The following is a 26,981-nucleotide window of genomic DNA, read 5'->3' as shown; positions in this document are numbered from 1 at the left end:
ACTGACTAAAATAATGATATTCACATATCATCAATTGAAAGGTTAAGTAACTACATGAATGTCCTGATGTCTACACACTTTGATATGTGAACATCATTATTTGGGAGATGTAAATGTCTTGCATAATGTTATTTCTCATATTGCAATAAAGTTTTTGTGTATATATCACCTAAAAACTAATAAAACCATCTTTATGATTTGCACTGTGATAGGTGCATCCAGAATCTAGCCACCATTTGCAACTGCTTGTAGATATGTTAGTGTTCAATAAGAACATACACACAATAACAATTGTAGGTGCCTCAAAGTTTTTCTTGTAATTTTGAAGCTTTGTATAGCTTTGACATTTAGAGTTATAATGCCCCATCTTCCCACAAGCATAACACTTAATACTATTTTTTCTAGAATCATTGATCTTTCTTTTGGACTACTCCCAAGATTTTTTTGGTTTCTTGAACCTTTTATTATTCTTGCCTTCTTTGCTGAAAGTAGGTGGCTTCATGGAATTGAGTTTCTCTGCAGTTTCACCTACAGTAAGAAGAACATGATTGAACTTGTTTTCATTAGGCATCTCTTATTCACTTTTTAGTGTATTGCAGAGTTTCATAAAGCCAATGTTAGATTTTTCTCTTTGAGCAAAAAGAAGCCCAATAAAATTTTGCCATGATGATGGCAAAGACATAAAAAGCATCATGACCTAAAGAAAAAAAAACATATGAATTATATGTAAATTCCCAATAGAATTTAAGAAATAAAAATAACTAGTCAAAAATAAAAATTAGGTAACATACATATCCTCATCAATAGATCTTCCAAAAATGAACTGATCATTCATAGTCTTATTAAATTCAAAAATATGATCTCTGATTTTTGTATCCTCACTCATTTTCATACTAAACAATTTTTTGTAAAGATTAACAACTCTAACAATAGTAGCTCCATCATATTTAGCCTTGAGAGCATCCAATTTTTTTTAAATAGTTTTATAATGCTCAAAGGATGGTATGAGATGATCTTCCATCGAATTTAGAATAGTATAAATAATTGTATGATCATCTTTGTTCTACTTTCCCCACCAAGTGCGAGCTTCTCCATTTAGGATCAGATCAAACTCAGAAAAATATATAGTAGGTGTATCCAAGAGATATTCCAAAGAGCAACTGGATCTTGTGATGTCACATAGGAAAATAGTTTTCATGCAATATCATCATTTTTGGAGGTTAAGTAACTATGTGAATGTTTTGATGTTAGCACACTCTAATATATGAATATCAATATTTTTGGAGACCAAGTAACAATGTGAATGTCTTGATGTTCACATACTTTGATATGTGAACATCATCATTTTAAGAGGTTAAGTAACTACACAAATGTTTTGATATTCACACTCTTATATGTGAATGTCATTAAATTGAGAGGTTAAGTAACTGCGTGAATGTCTTAATGTTTTTGTAAAAATATATTTAAACTCTTTCAATACATTCATTTATTAAAATTTTGTCAATACGTTCATACATTAAGCCCATGTCAATACATTCATTCATTCAAATCATACCAATATATCCATACATTCAAACACAATGTAATAGACATGTTATGTACAAACATCTCATGTTTTTATAAAAATAAAATAAAACATTGTGAATACTTTCATTGATTCAAACACTACCAATACATCTATAAATTCAAACATAGTATAAAAAACTTGTTATTTATATAAGATCATATGTTTTTGTAAAAATGCATTAAATTTGTGCCAATTCATTCCTTCAAAATTTGTCAACACATTTATACATTCAAACAATGCTAATGCATTTATTCATCCAAACCTTGCTAATACATTTATTCATTCAAACCCTGCTAATAAAGCAATACATTTAATTTGACACTATAAAATTCCTATTATTTACATAATATCTTATGTTTCTATAAAAAAAATCATAAAGAATTACAACGTTATAAAAGATATGGTATAAGTAATTGTCATTGCATTATACATATCAATCACAATATAAAAAATATATGTTTTACAAAATATTTCATATTTTGATAAAAATTAAGGATCACATAGCTGATAAATCTATGAATTGCAACTTGTGAATGTTGCAAATCCTACACACATACTCTAAGGTCATAAACTCCTTATCCTTCATATCAAGCAACTCTTTCTGAGCATGTAAAAACTTTGCCTTTGTAGCGAGCACCACTTTATGGGCTTGCAAAAGTTTTTCCTTTATCACAAATAATTGATTCAAACTCGTCAGAGTTGCATGGATTTGAGATATTTCAACCTTTGTGACTACTAATTCTGCCTTTGCATCCATTTGATCAATTTCAACTCCCACTCCACTTGAAATTCTTCTATATTTTAGTCTTGACCCTGATTTGCTCGACCCCTTGCATTTGTAAGTTTTATATATATATATATATATATATATATATATATATATTTGATATTAAAATTATGAATATCATGTGTCATGATAATGTGTATGAGGTAATCAAAGTATGTAATATGTATTATCATCTCAATGCCCTTCTTGATGCCAAAACTATCAGATAACTATTGGTTGTGAATATCTACATACTTTGGGCAAACACCTATATCAGAGTAGCAAACAATGTCATCTCTACTATGATGCTAGTTTTGAAGTTTCGAAAGGAACATGGTCAGACGACATAAAATGGTTTTGCTCACAAAAGAAGAGCGACTGGGTGGTGGCTGACCATAGCTGAACTACTACACTACTTGGCTTGCCATTTGTCATTCAACTACATTATGTATATCCATATGTTCTTTTTGGCAAGTTCCATCACATGGACAACCACCTCAACATCTTTATCATCATTTTCTCCATAAGGGTACCACAATATTTATTAATAAGTATATTGTATTATTTATAAAATTAACAATCCTTTGCTTGATGTATACTCACTTGAGTTTCAGTTAACAAGCACAAACTTGCATACCAAAGGGCTCTTCCTATGGTATGACCCTTCCCTCTTCTATTATTTCTCTTCTTCTCTTCCTTTTCATATTTATTTTATCCCTTATATGACCTGCTCCACATTGCTATACGTGGAAACCTATGCACTGGGTCATGTTTAATGGGTTTTACAATATTTTGTGCTCTCATATATAAACCTATAAAGTGAATAAGTAGTGCTATATGAATTACATCAGTGATCACAAATTTATGTTTTTATTTAAATAAAATCAAATCAATATATTACTTTTCGTACCTCCAATAAAACTAGCATACCTAATAAGTTTTTTCTATCATATTTTACCTGAGATAGACTTGCATATAGGTGTACAAGTAAAGTTGCCTCCCATGCAAAGTTATTGACATAATCTAGGGGTTACATACGTGCACAATGGATGAATGATTTTTCTACCAATGTCTATGAATGCACAGGTGCCAAAGAAATAGAACATGAATGCCCTCAACTCCTTATCTTTTCTGTGACCACCCTTCCCTCTTATACAAGGTACCTTCCCCTTCAGTCTTCTTACATTATTGTTGTTATATGTCATCTTCAACCATGACAGCTTGAGCCTATCTCATTCAAATACATCATCAGTTGCTTTCAATAAAACTAAAATACTTAAAGTTTTCAAACCTTGGTGTATTTACTGGTTCTCCATGATACTTTAATCTTGTGATGTGTGTCATGTCTTTTAAGTTGATGGCAAGCTCAAATTCGAAGAACTGAAAGTGTTGATAGCAGGATTTTAAAACTGCATAATAGAATCTACAAGACTATAAACAACAATCTAATGTGCAACCGCTAGGAATCTTCAAATGTGAATTTGATTTAGTCGATCTTTTTGCTCCGATGATAACATTACAAACAACTTATGTGCTTTAAACCAATAAAATTGATATGTCAATCACTGTAGATCATCTGTTATTTATGGTTGTGGATCATGCAATGATACTAGAATTTGCATGAAATCAGTAATACATCACATATCAATCATTAATTAATTTTAAAATTGATTCATTGTATTATACTAATTACAATTACACACATCAAAAAATAATTGATCTACTATTGCATACACATCAATAATTGAATACATAATCATGATTGCAAATTATAATTTATTCTCTTATAAACATGCTTCATACACACTCACATATTATAATTTAATTATTTAATATAATATTAAAATTGATTCATTGTAGTATACTAGTTACAACTACATATATTAATAAATAACTGACCTACTATTGCATACACATTAATCATTGAATCCATGATCATGAATTGTAATATATAACTTGTTTTCTTATGAATATGTTTCATGTGTACTCACATATCACAGTTTAATTATTTAATATAACATTAAAATTGATTCATTATAGTATATTAGTTACAATTATATACATTAACAAATAACTGATCTACTATTGCATACACATCAATCATTAAATAAATGTTCATGAATTGTACTATATAACTGGTTCCCTTAAACACATGCTTCATACATACTCATATATTATAATTTAATAATTAAATATAATATTAAATTTGATTTATTATGGTATAATAGTTACAACTATACACATCAACAAATAATTGATTAATTATTGCATACATATCAATCATTGAATATATGATCATGAGTTGCAATATATAACTAGTTCTCTTACGAACATGCTTCACTACTCACTCACATATCATAATTTAATCATTGAATATAACATTAAAATTGATTCATTATGGTATACTAGTTACAATTATATATATACCAACAAATAACCGATCAATTATTGCATACACATTAACAAATTTAGAAACTACTTGTCCACGAGCACTGGACCTTATGACCCACTGTGACCTTTTCATGAGAGCATGCACTTCCTCTTCCATCAAATGATGTTCCCTGTTTCCGTTCTCCACTGTCTTATCTCTGTCGTCCTCCATCTTAGTCTCCACCTTCCATCCACCTTAGCATCATCCCTTTGTCGAGGATCTTCCTCTAACCTCTCACCACCTACATTATCACTCTCCACCTCATCATTGACCTCTTATCTTTGCTGAGGTTTATCCTCTACCCTCTCATTATCGACACTTTGACTCTTCAAATCAACATTGGGGTCCTTATTTTCTTGAGGCAGATCTTATTCCTCCACCACAGCCTTGGCCTCCTTCCTTTGTTGAGGTTTCTCCTCTGCCCTCTCCACCTTCAAAGTTTTCACCCTCTCGCTCTCCATCTTGTCGTTGCTACTACAAGTGGCTATGTTGCTTGTTTCCTCCAGTCGGGCCTATATGTTAGCAATTATTTGGGAATCAAAAGTCATAGACTTCTTATACTTCTTACCCAATGACTGCTCACTAACATCCTCTTCTTTAGATGCTTCATGTATGAGAGACATGATATTAGACATAAACTCAACAACTTTTTTTTTGCAGTAATTTTTCTTATAGAAGCCTCAAGTTCTAGTGCTTTCTAAGTCTTCTTAGTTGATTGCAGCAATCTCAACATCATCTTACTAATATTGTTTTTTTTATAAATTACATCAGAAACTCATGCTCTTGGCCATGAAATAGGTTCTCTGTCTATCCACGTATCAATCTTCTTCTTTATAATAATATATGAACCATTAGCCACTGGGTATTTTTATGAAAAAATTAGTATTTAAGATAGAGCAACTTTATTATATTACACAAGGTTTATGGTAGAAAGAGCAATTAATTTTTTTAGAAGGTCGAAAGCGCAATTTCAATCAGCATATTTATAGTATGTACATATCCTATATGTTTTCTTGATTGATCAATAGGTGCTAATGCCTTTATGATACTTTTTTTCTTCGTCATCTTTATAATAGAAGGTAAAGCATGTACTTGACACAATTGCGCATCATCTTATATGATTATTTTAGTGATGCCAAAGAAGATTGTAAAAAGATTGCAAAAGTTATTTCAAAAATATTTCATCCAGGTCGGTAGAAAGGAGGAAACTTCACATGGTTTGGTGAATTGGCAGATGGTCTCGTTGCATACTAAAATTGGCGGGCTTGGCATTAGAGATCTTCATCATGCCCAGAGGCGGAGCCCAGTCCTGCCTCCCGAAACAGTTAATTTTTTTTTTTTTTAAAAGCCCAGTCCTAGCCCAGCCCTGACTGCAGCAAATAGTTTGATTTGTTTATATGAAATAGATTTTTATTAATAATTGTCGCCATTTTTTATTTTATCTTACTACAATATTTTTTTCATTATATATATATATATATATCGAGAGATAGATAGATAGAGAGAGAGTCTGCTAATAAGAATTTGGTTTTTTTTGCAGAACAACGAAGACCGTTGGCAGAGGTGAAGGCATGGAAGGAAGACTGGTGAAATGGTCGTAAACTTTGCCTGGAAACCTTTGGAATAGCTCCTCAATAATATCTTCACCAAAATGGTTGCTCACCGTCCTCTCATATGCGGCCCTGAAAGCACTGCCAACAGACCTTGCTAGCTGCTTAAGATCAGCCTCAGACTCTTGATCTCCACCTCCTTCCAATCCCCATCCTTGATCAACCAGCTGCCCGATGTGGATAGTGAAGCACCCCGTTCCTCTCTACTGCCTCCTTAAACTGGCCAATGCTTGGTGCATATAGTGGCACTTGGAATGAGTCTAGCTCCTCTTCTTTCACCTTACCCTTTAATCATGCAAGCACAATTTAATTTATTATCAGTACATAGTTTAGTGAGCGACCCAAATGATTCAAACAATTTATACGGCTTGAATTATTTATTTTTTTGGGAAATCCAAGCTAGGGTGAAATCCCTTCGTCACCGACTGCACATTGGCTGGCCGTTGGTAAAACCCTTGAGGTCTCCCTTGTCCACGGGAGATTACACTCAGCTTCGACCTTGCAGTAAGGGATGTCACCCGTGGGTTTTGAACTTGTGATGTCCCTATTTGCAAGCTGCCCTTGTGGGCACACTGCTTGATTTATTCTTACAACCATGAAAATTTACCTCACGTCATTTGGGGGAGTTGATGTTAAAATCAAGCATGCAATTACGTGGGAACATATCTCGCAAACAAATTCTCTAAGAATGGCCTCAAGATAAGCAAACCACAAATCATGTCGTGTTGCATCCGGTGCCGTCCATTATTCTTGGCGACACAAAAACAGTAGAACCAGCAATCCACCGGGCACCAGTTCCTCAGCCCTCGCATTGAGAAATGCTGCCATGTCAGCCCTAAATTGTGACAAATAAGCATTTATGACATCGGGCCCACCACCATAGCAATGCACCCTTCCCTTGTTGGCTACACCATCTGGGGCTTTGGATAGCCAGTGGAGGGCAAATGAAGAATTGAAGTAGTGGATTGATGCCCGGGGGAATAGCCGTGAGTAAAATGATCCGGGCACTCCTGCCACGAAGTGCCTTCGTTCTGAAGGGAGGGAACCGAAAAGCATGTTGAAGTCATTTTCAATCTGATCACTGAAGTATGTACTTAGAATTGTGGTGCCTCTTCTTGATGATATGCTAACCTCTTGATCTTGGTCAAGACTGTGTCAATTACTGTTTGCATAGCATAAAATGTGTTAGGTCCAACTGAGCAGCCTAGATCAACGAGTCGGATTATGTCTTTATTAATTGGGGCATCAAATTTGTCATGGATTGCTTTCTCTACCATCTCCTTTACACCCAGATACCTGCTCCTCTGTAAGCAGTATTAGAAATGTTATGGTTGGCTTTATCATATTGTAAGAGTAAAATTTCACCATGAAATTATAGAGCATGTTTGAATGCAAGTTGAGACAGAGGGAACGATGATTGGGATATTACATTGTAAAGCACAATTTAATGACTCAACTATCTAATTTATTTAGAATGTGCATCGAGTCGATACCCCCTTAATCAAGTAGCCTTAATTAGTTTGTCTCCTTGGACTAGGCTCGACGGATCCAAGTTAATGGCCAGGGTTGACTCATCAGCAATCAAAACAGATTTAGCCAGACATGATTACTCAGCATGTGCATTGAGAATTAGCCATCTACTGCAACAAATTCAAAATATTTCTTTTTCTTTTTAATATATCATTATTTTATCACTATTTTAAAATATTTTTAGTTTTCTCGTATTTACATAATTTTGATATATATTTACTTTCTTTTTCAAGAAAGAAGAATGTTTCCTATTCATGAGATTTTCTCTTCCTAAAAAAATCCTGATGAGAAGATATATGACTATTGTTTCAAAAGAGATCAGATGGATGAGATTATCACCTCGAGCACCTGTGAAACAAATCCATGGAGGGTACCGTTGGTTGAGTCCCCTTTCTTGGCTCCAACACTCTCCATGGAGATCGGTTTCTCATGTGTTCTTGGTCATAGTCTCGAGCACCTCATCGACACTCTGGAGCACTTTGTTTATCCCACTTCTTCCATGTGACTATCATTACAAGCTCTTCTCATAATCATCACTACCTTATAGACAATACATAAAAGCAACCCTACCTTATTTGATTTCACAAAATCATCCTTATATTTCAAAATGTTAGGACAAATGCACTCTTCCATCACATGACATCTACTTACCTTGAGGATGGTTTGGTCACATTTGGCAAAATATCCTCACTTTTGAAAAAATGGGATCAGGGCAGGGCAAGGTTTTTAAAGGCATGAGGTGTAAGAGTCATTCTCTTAGATATGAGCATAGACTTAGGCCTTGTATGGATGACAAGGGCCAAAAAACCTTGTTTGTGGCCAACCAAATATTGTCTCAAACCAATTTTTTAGCAAACCTAGTTTGCCAAAAAACCAACCTTGTTTATTATACCAATGGGGGCTCCGCCTGGTTGGTAGGAGCTGTCAGTGCACGTCTCCATTTGGTGGAACGTTGCAGGTTCAAAAACTTGAATAATAACTGGCGGGGGTCTGCCCAACCCCAGCTTGCCTTTCAAAAAACAAACAAACTTGTTGGGCTGTTTGGGAAATGGCCTAGCCGGTGTGGCCCTCCTCAAGTGACACCAGCCAGGCCATTTCCCGGCCAGTGGCTAGCCGTTCAATATGAAAAAAAAGGAAAATGGTTGGCTGCCCATTTTCGGCCATCCACTATCTGGGAAATGGCTTGCCATGGCTGTTTGTCAGAAAAGCTTAAAAAAAAAAAGGGGGGGGGGGGTCACTGGCTGGCCATTTCCTGGTCGGATGGTAGCTGGAAAATGGCTGGCAATCATGATTCTTTTCTTTTAAGACCAAAATCTGAGCATTTCTAGCCTGTAACCGGCCAGATGGTCGGAACAATGTCAATCGGTGAGGACGGTGCCAGTCCAACCATCTTCTGGCCAAACATAAGCAGGAAATGGCTGGATTCCAAAGGGTAAGGGAAAGTGCACGAAGAGAAGCGGGTGGTGGTTAGAGATGGCAGTTTGGACCGGGGATGGAGAACATAAAAACGGGGAATGGATCCGGGATGGAGGACATAAAACGGAGAATGTACTGGGGATGAAGGTGAAAATCAAAACTCTTACGGGAAAGAAGGTGGGGATGGACTTACTCTTGCTCCTGCCGTCCCAACGATTCACTTGAGTATCGGTATGATCAGGCCCGATACAGCTGAATCGGTGGCCCAACGATTCAAGGCCGATACCGATACTGGCAACATTGGATGTGGCGGTGGCAGTAGAGACCTGAGAGCTCTATAAATATAGCATCACAAGATTCATTCAAGTCACCCATATATATATATATATATATATATATATATATATATATATATATATATATATATAGATAGCTTAAACAAAGCTCATATTGTCTCATACAACGCTCTGAGAAAGAGATCTCTAATGAAGATGGCCAAAGGAGGAGAATTTCCCATGGCTGGTGACCAAGGCAATATCAGCTGCATGCACAATTCAAACTATCAAGTATATGTATTACCACTCCTGGCAAATGTACCAATCAACTGACATGGGAAACCCCGACCTTTAGACCGCTCATCTTGAGCTCTTATCCAGGTTTTGGGGACACGGTAGGAAACCCTTGCCAATCTACCATGGGCTCTAAACCTGAGCAGGTTTTTTTTTAATGGCAAGCTGGGGTTAGGCAGACTCCTACCAGAACAACAGCTTCCTCATGTGGCAGAAGGATTCGATCCTAAGCAGTTATTAGAATAGGCTTAGTCTGATGCAACTTAACCTACCTTGATTGGCTTAATCCCAGTGTGATTTTCATTTTGTTCAGCCAAAACTATGGTCTATTCTTGTTCCGGACCGCCATGTTTTTCAATTTTTCATCACTGACAATTCTAGTCCTTTTATTTTTTTCATTTTTACAGTCAATTTTTGCCGAGAGGCATATGAGTCCAACCAACTTTGGGCCATATCCAGTACAAAAATATAACACGAGAGCAGATAGATGACAGACCCCCAGCTTGAGCTCTTATCCAGGTTTTGGGCACATACACACCGACACTGATAACATTGGCCACACCAACGCGTCATGCTAACTCCTTTTTTTAGGTGACATGAAGCAGCATGTGGGCACGATGTGACATCCTACATTGTTTTAATTTTTTTAATAATATTTTCAATGAAATACGTTTTTATATAGTAAAATCTCAAAACCATATTTTTATCAATTAAGAAATAAAAAAAAAAATCATGTTTTCAAGTCCTCTTTCAAAAACTTGCACATCAGCAAATTAAGCACGTGCTAGCTCATGCATGATTCCTATTTTTACTACGAAAGATAGTAAATTTTACTTTATGGAGCCAGCTTGGGTTTGGCTCATCTGGCACAGGCTTGTACAGCCTCAAGCTTGGCTCGGCTTGCATGAGCCAAATGGGCCGAGCTTCAACATGGTGAAAATGTAAATGAGCTAAGCCCCCAACACCTCATTGTTCAGTTAGTTTGGCTAGTCTACCAGCCCTATTTCCAACTGCCTTATAAATTTGATTTACAAATCTATACTGCATATTATCAAACCTATGTACAATGTAGATCATGTTGTGCCATATGAGCCGAGCTTGAACGTAGTGTGCATGTAAGTAAGCCAAGCCAGACCACCTCAATGCTGTTTGGTTTATTTAGCCCGTTTACTAGGGGTGGGCATCGATCAGGCCAGCCCCGGCCTGGCCAAGTCGCTAATGGTCTGGGCCAATAGGGCCAGCCCAGTCAACAGCCCATTTACTAATGGGCCAGGTTTTGGCCTGGTTCTTAACGGGCTCAGGTTTGAAGAGAAGTGGCTCGGCCCATTGGACTGGCCCAATGTGAAGCAGGCCGGATCCAGCCTGGCCCAACCCTAAGATGCATAAATGCTTGACTGAAATTATAGGTTAATGAGAGAATAACAAGTTCCCATGCAACTAATTTCTAATTAGTGTAACTAATTAAGTAAACAGTAATAATTTACAAGTAGCAAGTTTCCATGGCTACTAATTATGTAAATAATAATAGTTATTCAAGTTACTATGTAATAGTTAATTCTTAAAAATTTTATATTATTAAAAAATTAATGAATAACTCAAGCCCATCGGGCCATCCCGGTAGCCTGCGGGCTGGCCCAAGCACGGCCCACGTATATAATTAGCACAGGCCTAAAATCATGGCCCAAACCTGACCCATGGCAGGCTGGGTCGGTTTGGCCCATCGGGCTGGTTGCCCACCCCTATATGTAACTGCCTTATAAATTTGATTTGAAAATCTACACTGCATATTGCACTCTTGTCCAGGGTTACCCCAAGCGTGCTTTCTTGAAATTCGAAATGTTTGGTAAAGCATATTTTTTAAAAGGGAAGATTGCTTCCCAATTTAAGGAAAGCGAGCTTTCCAATAATAAGAAGCACAATTTCTCGATAATGGGATGCACACTCCCTATTGGAATGGAAGCGCACTCCCTGATAATGGGTCAAGCTCTGAACCAAGCCCAATCTGGACAAGATGCAAAGTGTTACTTCTCCTTTTTCCAGCTCGGCTAACATAGTTGTTTCTGAATGAGCCGAGTTTGAACAGCCTAGGCTCGGCTCGAACTCTGATAGTGTGCATCCCTTATAAACTCGGGGATATCCCCCGATGATCATATTCAAACCTAAGAACCCTCGGTTATGATTGTCTGCCTAACCAATCTAGCTATACATACCCAATTTTGACCAATATGAGTTTTGACAACCAGATATATGGATCATTTCCTTAAATAAATATTCATGTCTCTCTGAGAAACCACATCTCTCAAATTAGGTGCACCCTTGACCACCGAAATAATGCTATCAAGAGTTGCACCTAAAAGAGTGCATCACTGCTAAATTGCTAATCAGAAGGATGTTCCTGCTTGTACCCTGGATCTAAACCTGAGACTCATAGAGTCACCTTAAAAAATATATAATAAGGGTCTCTCCCTTTGACCCACATCATCCAGACTATTGAAGGAATCATCTAGCAAGAGGAATCCATTTATGCATATGCTCTAGACTAAAACCCACGAGAGGGTGGTGTATGTTCTCTCCCGATGATTCACTGAATCCCACGTCTGTGTTCGGGGGGATGAATGAGTGCCACGTATTTACGCACATGGGGCTCGTATTCCCGTGTATGTTGACATAACTTTGCATCGGACTCTGGTGTTGTTGCAAAGACTTAAGTACCCTTTCTTGCTATTCTTGCCATAAAACGACGGTTTGAGAAAATGACAAAAATATCCATTCAAAAAAAGGAAAACAAACGGTTAAAAAAAAGAACAAACATGTCCTCCATCCAGAAAGTCCCTGCACTGCAGGATAATATGAGAAAGGAATCCCCCCTGGAGAGAGCCATAAACATCAACCCCCTCTCTCCCTTCTCTTTATGCTTCTGTGCACATCCAACAGACGATCCTACACTGCTCCAGCAAGCATCGACTGACCTGCACACTGACTGTAGCATGGTTCAACTTGATGAGTTGTGAAGCCTGATTTAAAGATTTTGCCCTTACAGGAGGGGGATTTGGGGGCTCCCACCGGTGTGGGTAGCATCATTCAACTTAATAAGTTGCGGAGCCAGATTCAAAGATTTTGCCCCTACAGGAGGGAGGTTTGGGGGCTTCCCCCGGTGCAATAAAGTGTTTTGTTTAATCGTGATGCTCATGTTTCCTTCGGTTGTTTCTTGCTAAAGGTTTTCGTAACACCCTTTCCTACGATTTTTCTGTTCTTTTTTTCTGGTTTGAAGATGGTGACTTCTGAAAGTTACTGTTCAAATTCAGAAAATGAACCTGTTATAGGGATCAGATTTCAAATCCGTAAAAAACGGTGTCTTTCTTATTGAATCTAGTTTATTTCTGACAATTTTCAATAATTTTTATGGTCATTTCATTCTCCATTTTGATTAAAAACCAGACCCTTATTATTCTGTATTATTTGAACTGCACAGGTTTTTAGTTCATTTTGCAAGAGTCATATCTCTCCAACGGGAGATCATTTTCCAAATCTGCAAATAAGATTTTCCTCTTTTATTTGTCTAGTTTATATCTAAAAAATTTTATAACTTTTTATACATATTTGATATTTTAAATTTGTTAAAATTTGGAACTGGTTACAAATTAATCTTATTTCACCATGATTAAACAAAACAGTTCCAGTTTTTTAAAAATTTGTAATATCAAATAAATATATAAAGTTATAAAAAATTTCAAATATAAACTAGACAAATAAAAAAAAACCCTTTTTACAGATTTGTAAAATGATCTCCCGTTGGGGAGATATGACTCTTGCAAAATGAACTAAAAACCTGAGTATCTAAAACGATATAGAGTATGATAGGGTCTTTGTTTTCAACCAAGAACAGGTATGAACTTACCATAAAAATTGCTGAAAATTGGCAGAAATAAACTAGACTCAATAACGAAGATGCCGCTTTTTACGGATCGAAAATCCGATCTCTAGTTAGGGAGATACGCTCCCCACAAGTTGGTCTTGATTCAAATAGCGATTTACGTGTGACGACTTACTGAATAACACTACAAATCGCTATAGCGATTTATAGTGTATTTCATGAGTCACTATAGCAATTTGTGATGTTGTTCAGTAAATCATTATGTGTAAACTGTTATTGTGACTTATAGTATTTTCAGTAAATCGCTGTGCGATTTACGGAGTAAATCGCTACCTAAATTCGGACCAATTTGTCGGGGGCATATCTCCCTAACCGGAGATCGGATTTCAAATCCGTAAAAAATGGTGTCTTTCTTATTGAGTCTAGTTTATTCTTGTCAATTTTCAGCAATTTTTACGTTCATTTGTTTTCCCATTTTGATTAAAAACCAGACCCCTATTATTTTGTATTATTTAAGTTGCACATATTTTTAGTTTATTTTGCGAGAGTCATATCTCCCCAATGAAATATCATTTTCTAAATCTGTAAAAAGGGTTTTCTTTTTTTATGTGTCTAGTTTATATCTGGAAAATTTTATAATTGTTTATACATATTTGATATTTTAAATTTGTTAAAATTCAAAACTAGTTACAGATTAATCTTATTTAACCATGATTAAACAAAATAGTTCTGGTTTTTTATATATTTGAAATATCAAATAAATATATAAAGTTATAAAAATTTTCAGATATAAAGTAGATAAATAAAGCAAAAAAACCTTTTTTACAGATTTGAAAAATGATCTCCCGTTGGGGAGATATGACTCTTGCAAAATGAACTAAAAACATGAGTAACTCAAACGATATAGAGTGTGACAGAGTCTTAGTTTTCGACTAAAAACATGTATAATATTACCATAAAAATTGCTAAAAATGAACAAAAATAAACTAGACTCAATAACGAAGATACCGCTTTTTACGAATTAGAAATCTGATCTCCGGTTAGGAAGATACGCCCCCGAAAAGTTGGTCTTGATTCAAATAGCGATTTACGCGTGACGGCTATAGCGATTTGTAGTGTTATTCAGTAAGCCGTCACGCGTAAATCACTATTTGAATCAAGACCAACTTGTCGGAGGTGTATCTCCGTAACCGGAGATCGGATTTCCGATTCGTAAAAAGCGGTATCTTTGTTATTGAGTCTAGTTTATTTTTGTTCATTTTCAGCAATTTTTATGGTAATTTCTTACCTGTTTTTGGTCGAAAACTAAGACTCTGTCACACTCTATATTGTTTGAGTTACTCATGTTTTTAGTTCATTTTGCAAGAGTCATATCTCCCCAACGGGAGATAATTTTTCAAATCTGTAAAAATGGTTTTTTTGCTTTATTTGTCTAGTTTATATATGAAATTTTTTATAACTGTTTATACATATTTGTTATTTTAAATTTGTTAAAATTCAGAACTGGTTACAGATTAATCTTATTTAACCATGATTAAACAAAATAGTTTTGGTTTTTTATATATTTGAAATATCAAATAAATATATAAAGTTATAAAAATTTCCAGATATATAGACAAATAAAGCAAAAAAACCATTTTTACAGATTTGAAAAATGATCTCCCATTGAAGAGACATGACTCTTGCAAAATGAAGTAAAAACATGAGTAACTCAAACGATATAGAGTGTGATAGGGTCTTGGTTTTCGACAAAAAATAGGTACAAAATTACCATAAAAATTGTTGGAAATTTACAGAAATAAACTAGACTCAATAACGAAGATGCCGCTTTTTACGGATCGGAAATCCGATCTCCGGTTAGGAAGATACGCTACCGACAAGTTGGTCTTGATTCAAATAGCGATTTACGCGTGACGGCTTACTGAATAATACTACAAATCGCTATAGCCATCACGCGTAAATCGCTATTTAAATCAAGACCAACTTGTCGGAGCCATATCTCCCTAACCGAAGATCGGATTTCCGATCCGTAAAAAGCGGCATCTTCTTTATTGAGTCTAGTTTATTTCTGTCAATTTTCAGTAATTTTTATTCTAATTTCATACCTGTTTTTGGTCGAAAACCAAGACCTTGTCACACTCTATATCGTTTGAGTTACTCATGTTTTTAGTTCATTTTGCGAGAGTCATATCTCTCCAATGAAATATCATTTTCTAAATCTGTAAAAAGGGTTTTCTTTTTTTATGTGTCTAGTTTATATCTGGAAATTTTTATAATTGTTTATACATATTTGATATTTTAAATTTGTTAAAATTCAGGATTGGTTACAGATTAATCTTATTTAACCATGATTAAACAAAATAGTTCTGGTTTTTTATATATTTGAAATATCAAATAAATATATAAAGTTATAAAAATTTCCATATATAAACTAAACAAATAAAGCAAAAAAAACCTTTTTACAGATTTGAAAAATAATCTTCCGTCGAGGAGATATGACTTTTGCAAAATGAACTAAAAACATGAGTAACTCAAACGATATAGAGTGTGACAGGGTCTTGGTTTTCGGCCAAAAATAGGTATGAAATTACCATAAAAATTGCTGAAAATGGACAGAAATAAACTAGACTCAATAACAAAGATGCCATTATTTACGGATCGAAAATCCAATCTTCGGTTAGGGAGATACGCGTCCGACAAGTTGGTCTTGATTCAAGTAGCGATTTATGCGTGACGGCTATACCGATTTGTAGTGTTATTCAGTAAGCCGTCATGCATAAATCGCTATTTGAATCAAGACCAACTTGTCGGACGCGTATCTCTCTAACCAGAGATCGGATTTCCGATCCGTAAAAAGTGGCATCTTCGTTATTGAGTCTAGTTTATTTCTGTCAATTTTCAACAATTTTTATGGTAATTTCATACCTATTTTTTGTCAAAAACCAAGACCCTGTCACACTCTATATCGTTTGAGTTACTCATATTTTTAGTTCATTTTGCAAGAGTCATGTCTCCTAAACGGGAGATCATTTTTCAAATTTGTAAAAAAGGTTTTTTCTTTATTTGTCTAGTTTATATCTGAAAATTTTTATAACTTTATATATTTATTTGATATTTCAAATATATAAAAAACCAGAACTATTTTGTTTAATCATGGTTAAATAAGATTGATTTGTAACCAGTCCTGAATTTTAACAAATTTAAAATATCAAATATGTATAAACAGTTATAAAAATTTTCAGATATAAACTAGACACATAAAAAAAGAAATTTTTTTTTACATATTTGGAAAATAATATTTCATTGAAGAGATATGACTCTCGCAAAATGAACTGAAAATATGTGGAACTTAAATAATGCAGAAAAATAGGGGTCTAGTTTTTAATTAAAATGGGAAAACAAATGACCATAAAAATTGCTGAAAATTGACAAAAATAAACTAGACTCAATAAGAAAGACACCGTTTTTTACGGATTTGAAATCCGATCTTCGGTTAGGGAGATATGCCCCTAACAAGTTGGTCTTAATTTAGGTAGCGATTTACGCCGTAAATCGCACGACTTACTGAAAATACTATAAGTCACAACAGCGATTTACACATAATGATTTACTGAACAACACAACAAATTGCTATAGTCATTCATGAAATACACTACAAATCGCTATAGCGATTTGTAGTGTTATTCAGTAAGCCGTCATGCGTAAATCGCTATTTGAATCAAGACCAACTTGTCGGGAGCGTATCTCCCTAACTAGAGATCAGATTTTCGATCCGTAAAAAGCGGCATCTTTGTTATTGAGTCTAGTTTATTTCTGCCATTTTCCAGTAATTTTTATATTCATTTTGTACCTGTTTTTGGTTAAAAACCAAGACCCTATCACACTTTATATCGTTTGAGTTACTGAGGTTTTTTGTTCATTTTGCAAGAGTCATATCTCCCCAACGGGAGATCATTTTTCAAATCTGTAAAAAGCGTTTTCTTTTTTTACTTGGCTAGTTTATATTTGGAAATTTTTATAACTTTATAAACTCATTTGATATTTCAAATTTGTTAAAAATTGGAACTGGTTACAGAATTTCAGGTTCTGTAACAGGTTCATTTCGTGAAATTGAACGGTAACTTTCAGAAGTCACTATCTTCAAACAAAAAAAAAAAACAGAAAAATCGTGAGAAAGGGTGTTACAAAAACCTTTTACACGAAACAACCGAAGGAAACATGAGCACCATGATTAAACAAAACACTTTATTACGTCGGGGGAAGCCCCCAAACCCCCCTCCTGTAAGGGCAAAATCTCTCAATCAGGCTCCAAAACTCATCAAGTTGAACCATGCTACAGTCAGTGTGCAGGTCAGTCGATGCTTGATGGAGCAGTGTAGAATTGTCTGCTGGATGTGCATAGAAGTAGAAAGAGAAGGGAGAGAGAGAGGGTTGATGTTCATGGCCTTCTCCCAGGGGGATTTCTTTCTCGGATAATCCTGCAGTGCATCAAGTTGAATGATGCTATACATGCTGGGAAGAGCCCCCAAACCCTCCTCCTGTAAGGGCAAAAACTATGATATTCACGCTGGGAGGAGCCCCCAAACTCCCCTTTTGTAAGGGAAAAAACTCTGAATCAGGCTCCATATCTCATCAAATTGAATGATGCTACCCACGCTAGGATGAGCCCCCAAACCCCCCTCCTGTAAGGGCAAAAACTATGCTACCCACGCTGGGAGGAGCCCCCAAACTCCCCTCCTGTAAGGGCAAAAACTCTGAATCAGGCTCCACAACTAATCAAGTTGAATGATGCTACTCACGCTAGGAGGAGCCCTCATACCCCTTTTCTGTAAGGGTAAAAACTCTGAATCAGGCTCCACAACTCTTCAAGTTGAATGATGCTACCCACGCTGGGAGGAGCCCCCAGACCACTCTCCTGTAAGAGTAAAAACTCTGAATCAGGATCCATAACTCATTTAGTTGAATGATGCTACCCACGCTGGGAGGAGCCCCCAAACCCTCCTCCTGTAAGGGTAAAAACTCTGAATCAGGCTCCACAACAGTCAATGTGCAGGTCAGTCGGTGCTTGATGGAGCAATGTAGGATCTTCTGCTGGATGTGCACAAAAGCAGAAAGAGAAGGGAGAGAGAGAGTGAGAGGGTTGATGTTCATGGCCTCCTACATGGGAGATTTCTTTCTCGGATAATCTTACAGTGCAGAGACTGGGTCTTAAATAATCATCTTCGGGGCACTTAAGTCTTTACAACCACTCCTTTTCTAGAATCATCATTTTTTTTTGCACCAATGGAGGAGAGGGTACTTAAGTCTTTGCAATTGCATCAAACTCCAACGCTAATTAATGCTGACAAACATGGGGATACGAGACACACATGCTTACATACGTGGTGCTCTTTGGGCCCCCCGAACATGAGATGTAGCTAACTGCCTTGTTCGGGAGGGGAACATATAACCTTCTTCGAAAACCCACTGTAAAGTTGGCTGAGCGAGCCAAGCAACCGAGGGGAGGAAATGATAGTGACTGATAGAGGTCCCCATGTGTCTCTCATTCAGGAAGGGGTACATGCGTCCATCCACATTGGAACCGACAAGTGAGATTTGAACCCATAAGCCCGAGGTGATTATTATTCTTCATTATTTCACACATTTTTCTTTGGTTCTAAATAGGGATGGCAGTGAACCAGGGGACAACGGGGCCCCACCCTACTTTGCCCCGTTTAGACCGGGGAAGAAGGGCATGAAACGAGGATGGAGACGGGGATGAAGGTTAAAATCTATCCCCATGCTCGATACGCTCGAGTTTATCCAAGATCATCCTGCGCCAAAATGGAAAACTCGATAAACTCGAGTTTATCACCCTAACAGCAGGTCACGATATTGATAAACTCGATAATCTCTAGTTTAACGTTTCAGCTCAAGAGGCCAACGTGATTGAGGATATCGTTCCAGATCAAGAGGCCAACCTGATTGAAGATAAGAATAAAGTTCAAGAGGATCAAGTTATTGAAGAAAATAACATCAAGGCAGCTAAAGAATCGGTTGATACTCTTATCATATGTAACCGAATGGATAATAACAATTAAAATAATGATAATCGGCTAAGGAAAGCCGATAGACAATGTAACTATTTTAATAGTGAAAAACTCCACACGTAAATTGTTGAGTGGAGTATCGTGGATATAGGTAACTGTTCACGGAACCGCGTTAATATCATAGGCTTTGTGTCTCGTGTTTTTGTTTACCTACATCATTGGACTTCCGTCTTAAAAAATCAAAATTCAGATTCAAGATACATTGACAAAAAACACGCAAGGATCCAAAACAAAGAAGTTGAAGTTCTTGTTGAGACCACTGCTCATTATTGAAGAAGGAATGAATATCCCAACGTGCCGAGAGCCCATACAACAACAACAACAACAACTACGCCTTCATCCCAAAACAATTGGGGTCAGCGATATGAACCAAAAAAGAAATTCATTTTGGGTCTTCCACATGAATCCTTTTCCTCCAATCATTTCTATCCAACGCCATGTCCTCGGTGAGGTTCAAAGCATTCATATCCTTTCCTATCATCTCCATCCAAGTCTTCCTAGGCCTACCCCGACCTCTTTTAACTAATATATTTTCCCATTTCTCCAACCTTCTAACTGGAGCATCATTAGGCCTTCGCCGAATATGTCCAAACCACCGTAAACGATTCTCTCGCATCTTATTTTCAATGGGTGCAACACCTACCTTCTTACGTATCTCTTCGTTCCGAATCTTATCTTTTATTGTATTTCCACACATCCATCTAAGCATCCGCATCTCAGCTACACTCATTTTTTGAATATGATGTCTCTTGGCAGCCCAACATTCCGTACCATATAGTAAAGCGGGTCTAATAGTCGTCCTATAAAACTTTCCCTTCAACCGCAATGGCATTCTACGATCGCACAGCACTCCAGTAGCACTTTTCCATTTCATCCACCCAACCTTTATCCTATGATTTACATCTCCATCAATTTCTCCATACTTTTGAATGATGGATCCCAAATGCCGAGAGCCCATATATTCTTAAAAAGAAATATTTTCTTATTTTCTAACGAGAAGTGCAAAAGAAATTTATGTATAACTATTCTTGATTATTCACTCTGCCCATCGTTCCCAAGATCCAATTGTCAGTATAATTGCAAATCGTCTTGAATCAACTAATTTGTATCATATCGGCCTAAAATCATTACCAAAAAAGCTGATTCAGCATATTTTTAAACACTATTTAAGAAGGGTTTAAGATATTTTCAATCTTTTTAATATTATTTTAATGTTTTTTTGGCATGTGTCATCTGCTGGTTAAAAAGTGGCAAATTCACCTTGATTCCATTCAGAATCTATAGGAATCATCCGATTCCTTAAATCATTTTGAAAATCGATACGGAGGGGTGCAATTCTCACAACATTGGTTTGGCTGTCAAATAGTATCATATTACAATATGGCAATATAAGCCTTCAACTTTCTTCAAAAATAATGGCAGTATAAGCGATAAGCTCGGTTCACATCTTTTACATGGTGATTCTCCAAATCTCTTACCACAGAGAACCCAATGTAGTTTTGTATAGGATTTGATGATGATGTTGATAAATGAACAATAAGTACCCTGAGATTAAACTCATTCAATGAGGAATCAAATGGTGGTCCAATCTACTTTTTTGACATTGACATTGAAATGGACGGGACAAACCGCAAACGTTTGGAGTATAGCGCAGAAAGTAGTCCAACTATTTTTCATAGCTTGCATCATTAGGTTTCCACACCTTTGCGGGCACTGGTCTTTTTCATTAGTGCATGTGGAACGCAGCCTTGGCGGGCCACTAAACAAACATTGCAGAGGTTTGCACAATTCAGTCTTTTTCATTAGTACGTCGAAACCGACCTTATCTCTCTCTCTCTCTCTCCTTAATTTATGAATTACTGTTTATTATTTCTTATTTTTACCCTCCCTTTGTCTAGCTTATGGGCGATATTTTCTCTAGGATAACTTTTATCAAGAAAAAGTTTCTGCACCACAAGCCAAAAAAGAACATTATTACCATCTCCTGTAGCCCATTGAGCCCTCTCTTCGAGAATACACATGTTTTTCATTATGATTTTTCACATCCAAGAGCACCCATCAGGATTCCAAGAGCTTTTTCTTTGATATTTAATCAACACAAGATGGGACCACGGATTAATACGATCTTTAGAAGCCAGTGTGCACGTCATTTTTAGACAGTAGCTCCATGTTCATCTCACTCATATGCTTTATGCCTAGCCCACTCTGACTGTGGTTTGCAAACCATATTCCATGCCAACAAATAAGAGTGACTTGAAGTAAGGGATCCATCCCAAAGAAAATTTTGTATCAACTTCTCCAACGAAACAATAATTTACTGTGGGAGTTTGAATACCGACATCCAATATATGGAAAAAGTAGCTAATATGGAATTAATCAATATGAGCTGACTGGCCATTGAAAGCAACCCCCCATTCATCTTCAACACCAGAGGCGCACAATGAGAAGTCGTTAGTCCCCTAGTGAAAACCAAAAAATCCTAAGCAACGAAAAGAGAGTTGATCAAGCTTCCACCCACTCCGAGCTCTCACATTCAAAATTCTGCTAAGTGTTAAATTGAACAGGATGAAGGTGGACTTATCTTTACTGATGAGAAGGCCTGATCAAACACGTTGAAAATTATCCAAAATAGTTAACAAGTTTTCAATCGACTGCTTCTTTATCTTTAAGAAAGAACAACACATCGTCAGCATAGAAACTGTGGCTCTAGTTGAATTTTCTGATGTCCATTGGGGTAATGTAGAGTTCTTTTTCAGCAGTTATCAATCTATCGGTGAGTTGTTCCATCATAATCAGGAAAAGGTAAGGAGATAAAGGGTCCCCTTGACGTGTGAACTCCAAAATTTTTCACTTGGTTCCCCATTAACCATGACTGCAAAGGTCGGTGTAAAGACACCGCATGATCCTCTCAATCCAAACTCGGTGAAAACCAAAGAATACCAGAGATTGACTCCAAGAAATCCCAATCAACCTGATCATATGCTTTTACTATATCGGATTTGAAAAGAATAGTCTTCTTCCTACTTCCTTCTAAAGTATGAACAATCTCATGAGCAATTGCAATACTTTCTTGGATGGATTTCCTTTTAAAAAATGCTCTCTGATTTTCTGAGATAACTCTTTATAAAACAAGACGCATTCTGTTAACCATCACTTTCGAGATGATTTTAAAAATCACATTGCAGAGGCTTATCGGCCAATAGTCCGTCATCTTTTTAGCACCTGTCACTTTTGAGATTAACACAATATGTGTAGCATTTATTCTCTTAAGCGGTTGTTCTGTGTCAAAAAAAGAATTTTATAGCAATAGTAACATCGTTACCAATAATATGCCAAAATTTCTGAAAATGTTAACCATGAGAGCCCGAGGCATTGTCCTTCTTTATTTCAAACACTGCTAATGTCACTTCTCCGTCTTTGATTTTCCATATTATCGACATGAGGCTCAGATGCACCATCGAAATCATCTTGATGAATGGATGTCTTCAAGTAAGAGGTAGGTGGGTTCCGCAACTACCAGTTTTTGGCAAGAATGGTTGCGATGGGTTCGAAACAACATGAAGTAGGGAGCATGATCCAAGCCCAAATCCGGATCGGTTCTAATTTCTAACTGGATCAGTGATTGGAGAGGAAATATTGAATAGGATTTGTCAGAATCGGTGCCGATCAGTAGGAAAACGATCCAGATCCGCAAGCTTTGGGTGGACCTCGGGTCGGTTTTTGGTAAGCCACAACTGAATGAAGCAAACCTGCCTTCTTCCAGACCCGGATATGAAAATGAAGGACAAGATGACCCTGAATAAAACATTGAGGGTCAAGATCGGTTTAGGGGGGACGACCAAAGAGAAAAATCATAAGAGAGATGAGATTACAAGGAAATAGAATATCGGTTTTGAAGTGCAATGGTCTCATGAAGAGTAGAATGGTTTTGGGGGTTGTTAATTTCTCAAGAATATGGAGAATAAAAGTTGTAATGTGGAATCTAAGAGGTTTGGACCGCACGACCAAACAAACTTTTATTGCAAATTTCATAAACAAAGCATCCCAACGTCTCCCTAGAGTTCATGAAAGAGATACGGATGAATTGCAAATTTGATTATTCTCCATTGAATGGATGTGCAGGGGGCTTACTGGGATGTGGTGCGGGGTGATAGTACTACACCAAGGTAACTCTTTCATTACTGTTAAATTCTCCCATTTAAATATGGGTCATTTCTTTCTTACTTCCATGTACGATCCCGCAACCCGTATGCTGAAAATTCATTTTTGGAATGAGCTTGAGGAATTGGAGCAAAAAAACTTTTCTCCTTGGTGTTTGGGAGGGGACTTTAATTGTATCTTACACTTGGGAGATTTCAATCGCCCTCAACGCCTCACAAAGAGCATGAGGGACTTTGCTAAGTTTTTCCAAGATTGGGATTTGGCAGTAGTTCACATGGAAGGGGGAACTACATGTGGTCTAACAAGAGAACGAGTCCTATTTTGCAAAAATTGGACAGGTTTCTTTGTGTCGGCAGATTTTTTACAAGTTTTTTATGACAGACAGAGATTGAACCATGGACGATTTCAAACCATGATGCAATAAATATTTCATGGGGAGAAGGGTGGCCGGGCAGCAGTTCCTTTAAGTTTGAGAATTGGTGGCTAAGGCAGAATAAAATGATAACCATGTTAAAAGAATGGCGGTCGACAGAAAAAGAAGCATGATGGGCAGCCCTAAGGGTCACTAGAAAATGGATCACATTAGAAGATAATTAATCTAATGGATCAGAGAGCGGGAAAAGGCAAAGTTTCATATGGTTAAAGGGTGGGAGGAAGAATTGAGATTGGTACAGGAGACTATGGCCACTGAGATGGAAGCAGATAGGATGAGTCAACTTCAAGCATAACAATCCTTTCTAATTAGCAACATTAAAGAATGGATCATCAGAGAGGAACAAAGATGAGGAACAAAGATGGAGACAAAGAACGAAAATACATTGGCTTAAGCATGGGGACACAAATAGCAAATACTTTCATCTGTATGCCTCATCCAGAAGAAGGGTAAACCATATGGGGACACTCACTATTGAGGGGCAAACATGTCAGGGGAGGAGATACTTGTGAAAGCAACATTATTCTTCCACTCAAAATTTACAATGGTGGATTCGATAGATTATGACATGACCGGGCAGAGGGCCTACCTCGCCTTGAAGGCATGGCCTCTTCCAAATTGGAGGTTTTTACTTTAGAGGATATTAAAAGGTGGTCGGGGAGCTGCCCTTGAGGAAATCACCGGAAATGGATGGCTTGCTCATTGAATTTTTCAAAGCCATTTGAGACTCATGTAGTAGTGATTTGTTAGAAGTGTTCCATAGTAATGGAAATTTGTCGCACAAATGGGGGGCAATCTATTCTCGTTCTCATACCCAAGGAACAGAGCACTTGTGAGATCACAAACTTTAGACCAATTTTATTGTAAAATACCACCTTGAAGTTGATCACCAAGGCCCTTAGTAATAGATTGAAGAGTGTTACTTTCTGTTGCCTCACCAGTGCAACTTACTTGGCTAAAAACTACATGATTGTGTAGTATTGGCAAATGAGGCTCTTCACTCTATTCATACATCAAAGGACTTTCCCCTTAAGATTGATTTGAGAAAAGCATTTGATACATTAAGATGGTCATACCTTTTCAAGTGTTTAGAAAAATCTAAGTTCGAAGTGAAGTGAAGATCATGGATTAGGGCAATACTCTCTTCTACTTCTATTGATGTGAACATAAATGGTAAAAAGAGAGATATTTTCTGGCCCACCAAGGGTCTCAATCAGGGGATATGTTCTCCCCTTTACTATTAATCATGGAAATGCAAGGTTTTACATGTCTTATGGATGAGAAATGTGAACAGCGATTGAAGGCCTCACACTACTTGGCTTTCCCAACTTTTCACACTTGCTCTTTTGCAGATGATATTATTATTGTTTTTGGTGAAGCTTCGGGGTCTTTCTGTCCCTCTGGTTGGTCTTGAGTTGCTTGTCAGAAATGGCAAGATTACAAATAAATGGGGACAAGAACCAGGTAATGGTCTTTAATGATGATAAACGACAGTCGAGAAGATTGACTACATACATTTTTTAGTGTGGGACGGGAGTTTTTCACTAAAATATCTGAGAACACCATTGCATTGGGGTTGTTAAAAGACAGTTATCGGCAGGGATGGAAGACAGGGTCAATAGGTGTTATGGACCACCCTGGTCCATCCAGGAGAACCTGATTTCCATGACCTAGACTCGAATCCGATCCGCACAAGAGTCTCAGCTAGAGACAGCCCTCCTTTTGGGATTCTCTTTCTCTCTTGACCTCTTTATTTACATAAACTTTTAATTATTTGGTTTCTTATTGCTTTTAAGACTCTTTGATAGACATTATAAATAAGTGTTATTATTCTTGGTTAATAATCAATGAAGTTTATTGAGTGAATCTCTATTCTTCATTTTTGTTTATGAATTTCAATTCTCGAGACCCTGCCTTCATCCCCGTGTAGGATGTCGGCTAGGAGGGTTCAATATTCTCCCTCCCCTCTGTTGATGCTTCTTACTATGACTCACACCCACCTCTCTCTTATGTATAAACTAGCTAGAACTACCCCTCTCTAAGGTCAGATTTTGAAATTTAGTATCAGAGCGATGCCTTCCGCGGGAACAAGATCGACCATATCAGGTTCTTTGCGCATCAACAAGGGATCACACCCTTCATGGATTCCAACCATATGTGATCCAACCATTTTCTTGCCATTCTTGTTGGGTTTAGACCTTAAGCATCACCTAAAATTCTTTTTTAGTTCTGAATAATCTTTTTCAGCAATCTGCTAGGCGTGAGGTTGAATTCTTTCATAGCTCGCACCAAGATCGGATTCTTGGAATGCCAGTAGATTTGGGAGATTCAGACCAACCTAGGCATGTGGTTGATTTCATATTGTGGCCTGAACAATCAATCTTGTGTGCATAAGCCATGTGCCTAGTGGGTCATATATGTGAGGTGTTCTTGTTTGGTTACAAGTTTTCGGTACCCATTTCTTGAATTTGTATCTTCCCTAGAAACTTTAAGCATGACACGAACTGAGGATTAGATTGACGAGCTATGCATGAA

General features: G+C 36.9%; 1 pseudogene; it reads right to left on the bottom strand.

Moving 5' to 3' along the window:
• Positions 1-6,277: 6,277 nt before the first annotated feature.
• LOC149834043 (farnesoic acid carboxyl-O-methyltransferase-like) lies at positions 6,278-8,318 on the bottom strand (annotated as a pseudogene).
• Positions 8,319-26,981: the final 18,663 nt, after the last annotated feature.

This window comes from Nuphar pumila, chromosome 6 (genome assembly GCF_984573655.1).
Source record: "Nuphar pumila chromosome 6, dmNupPumi1.hap1.1, whole genome shotgun sequence".
Classification (NCBI taxonomy): domain Eukaryota; kingdom Viridiplantae; phylum Streptophyta; class Magnoliopsida; order Nymphaeales; family Nymphaeaceae; genus Nuphar; species Nuphar pumila.
This window is presented reverse-complemented; position numbering and strand designations above follow the sequence as displayed.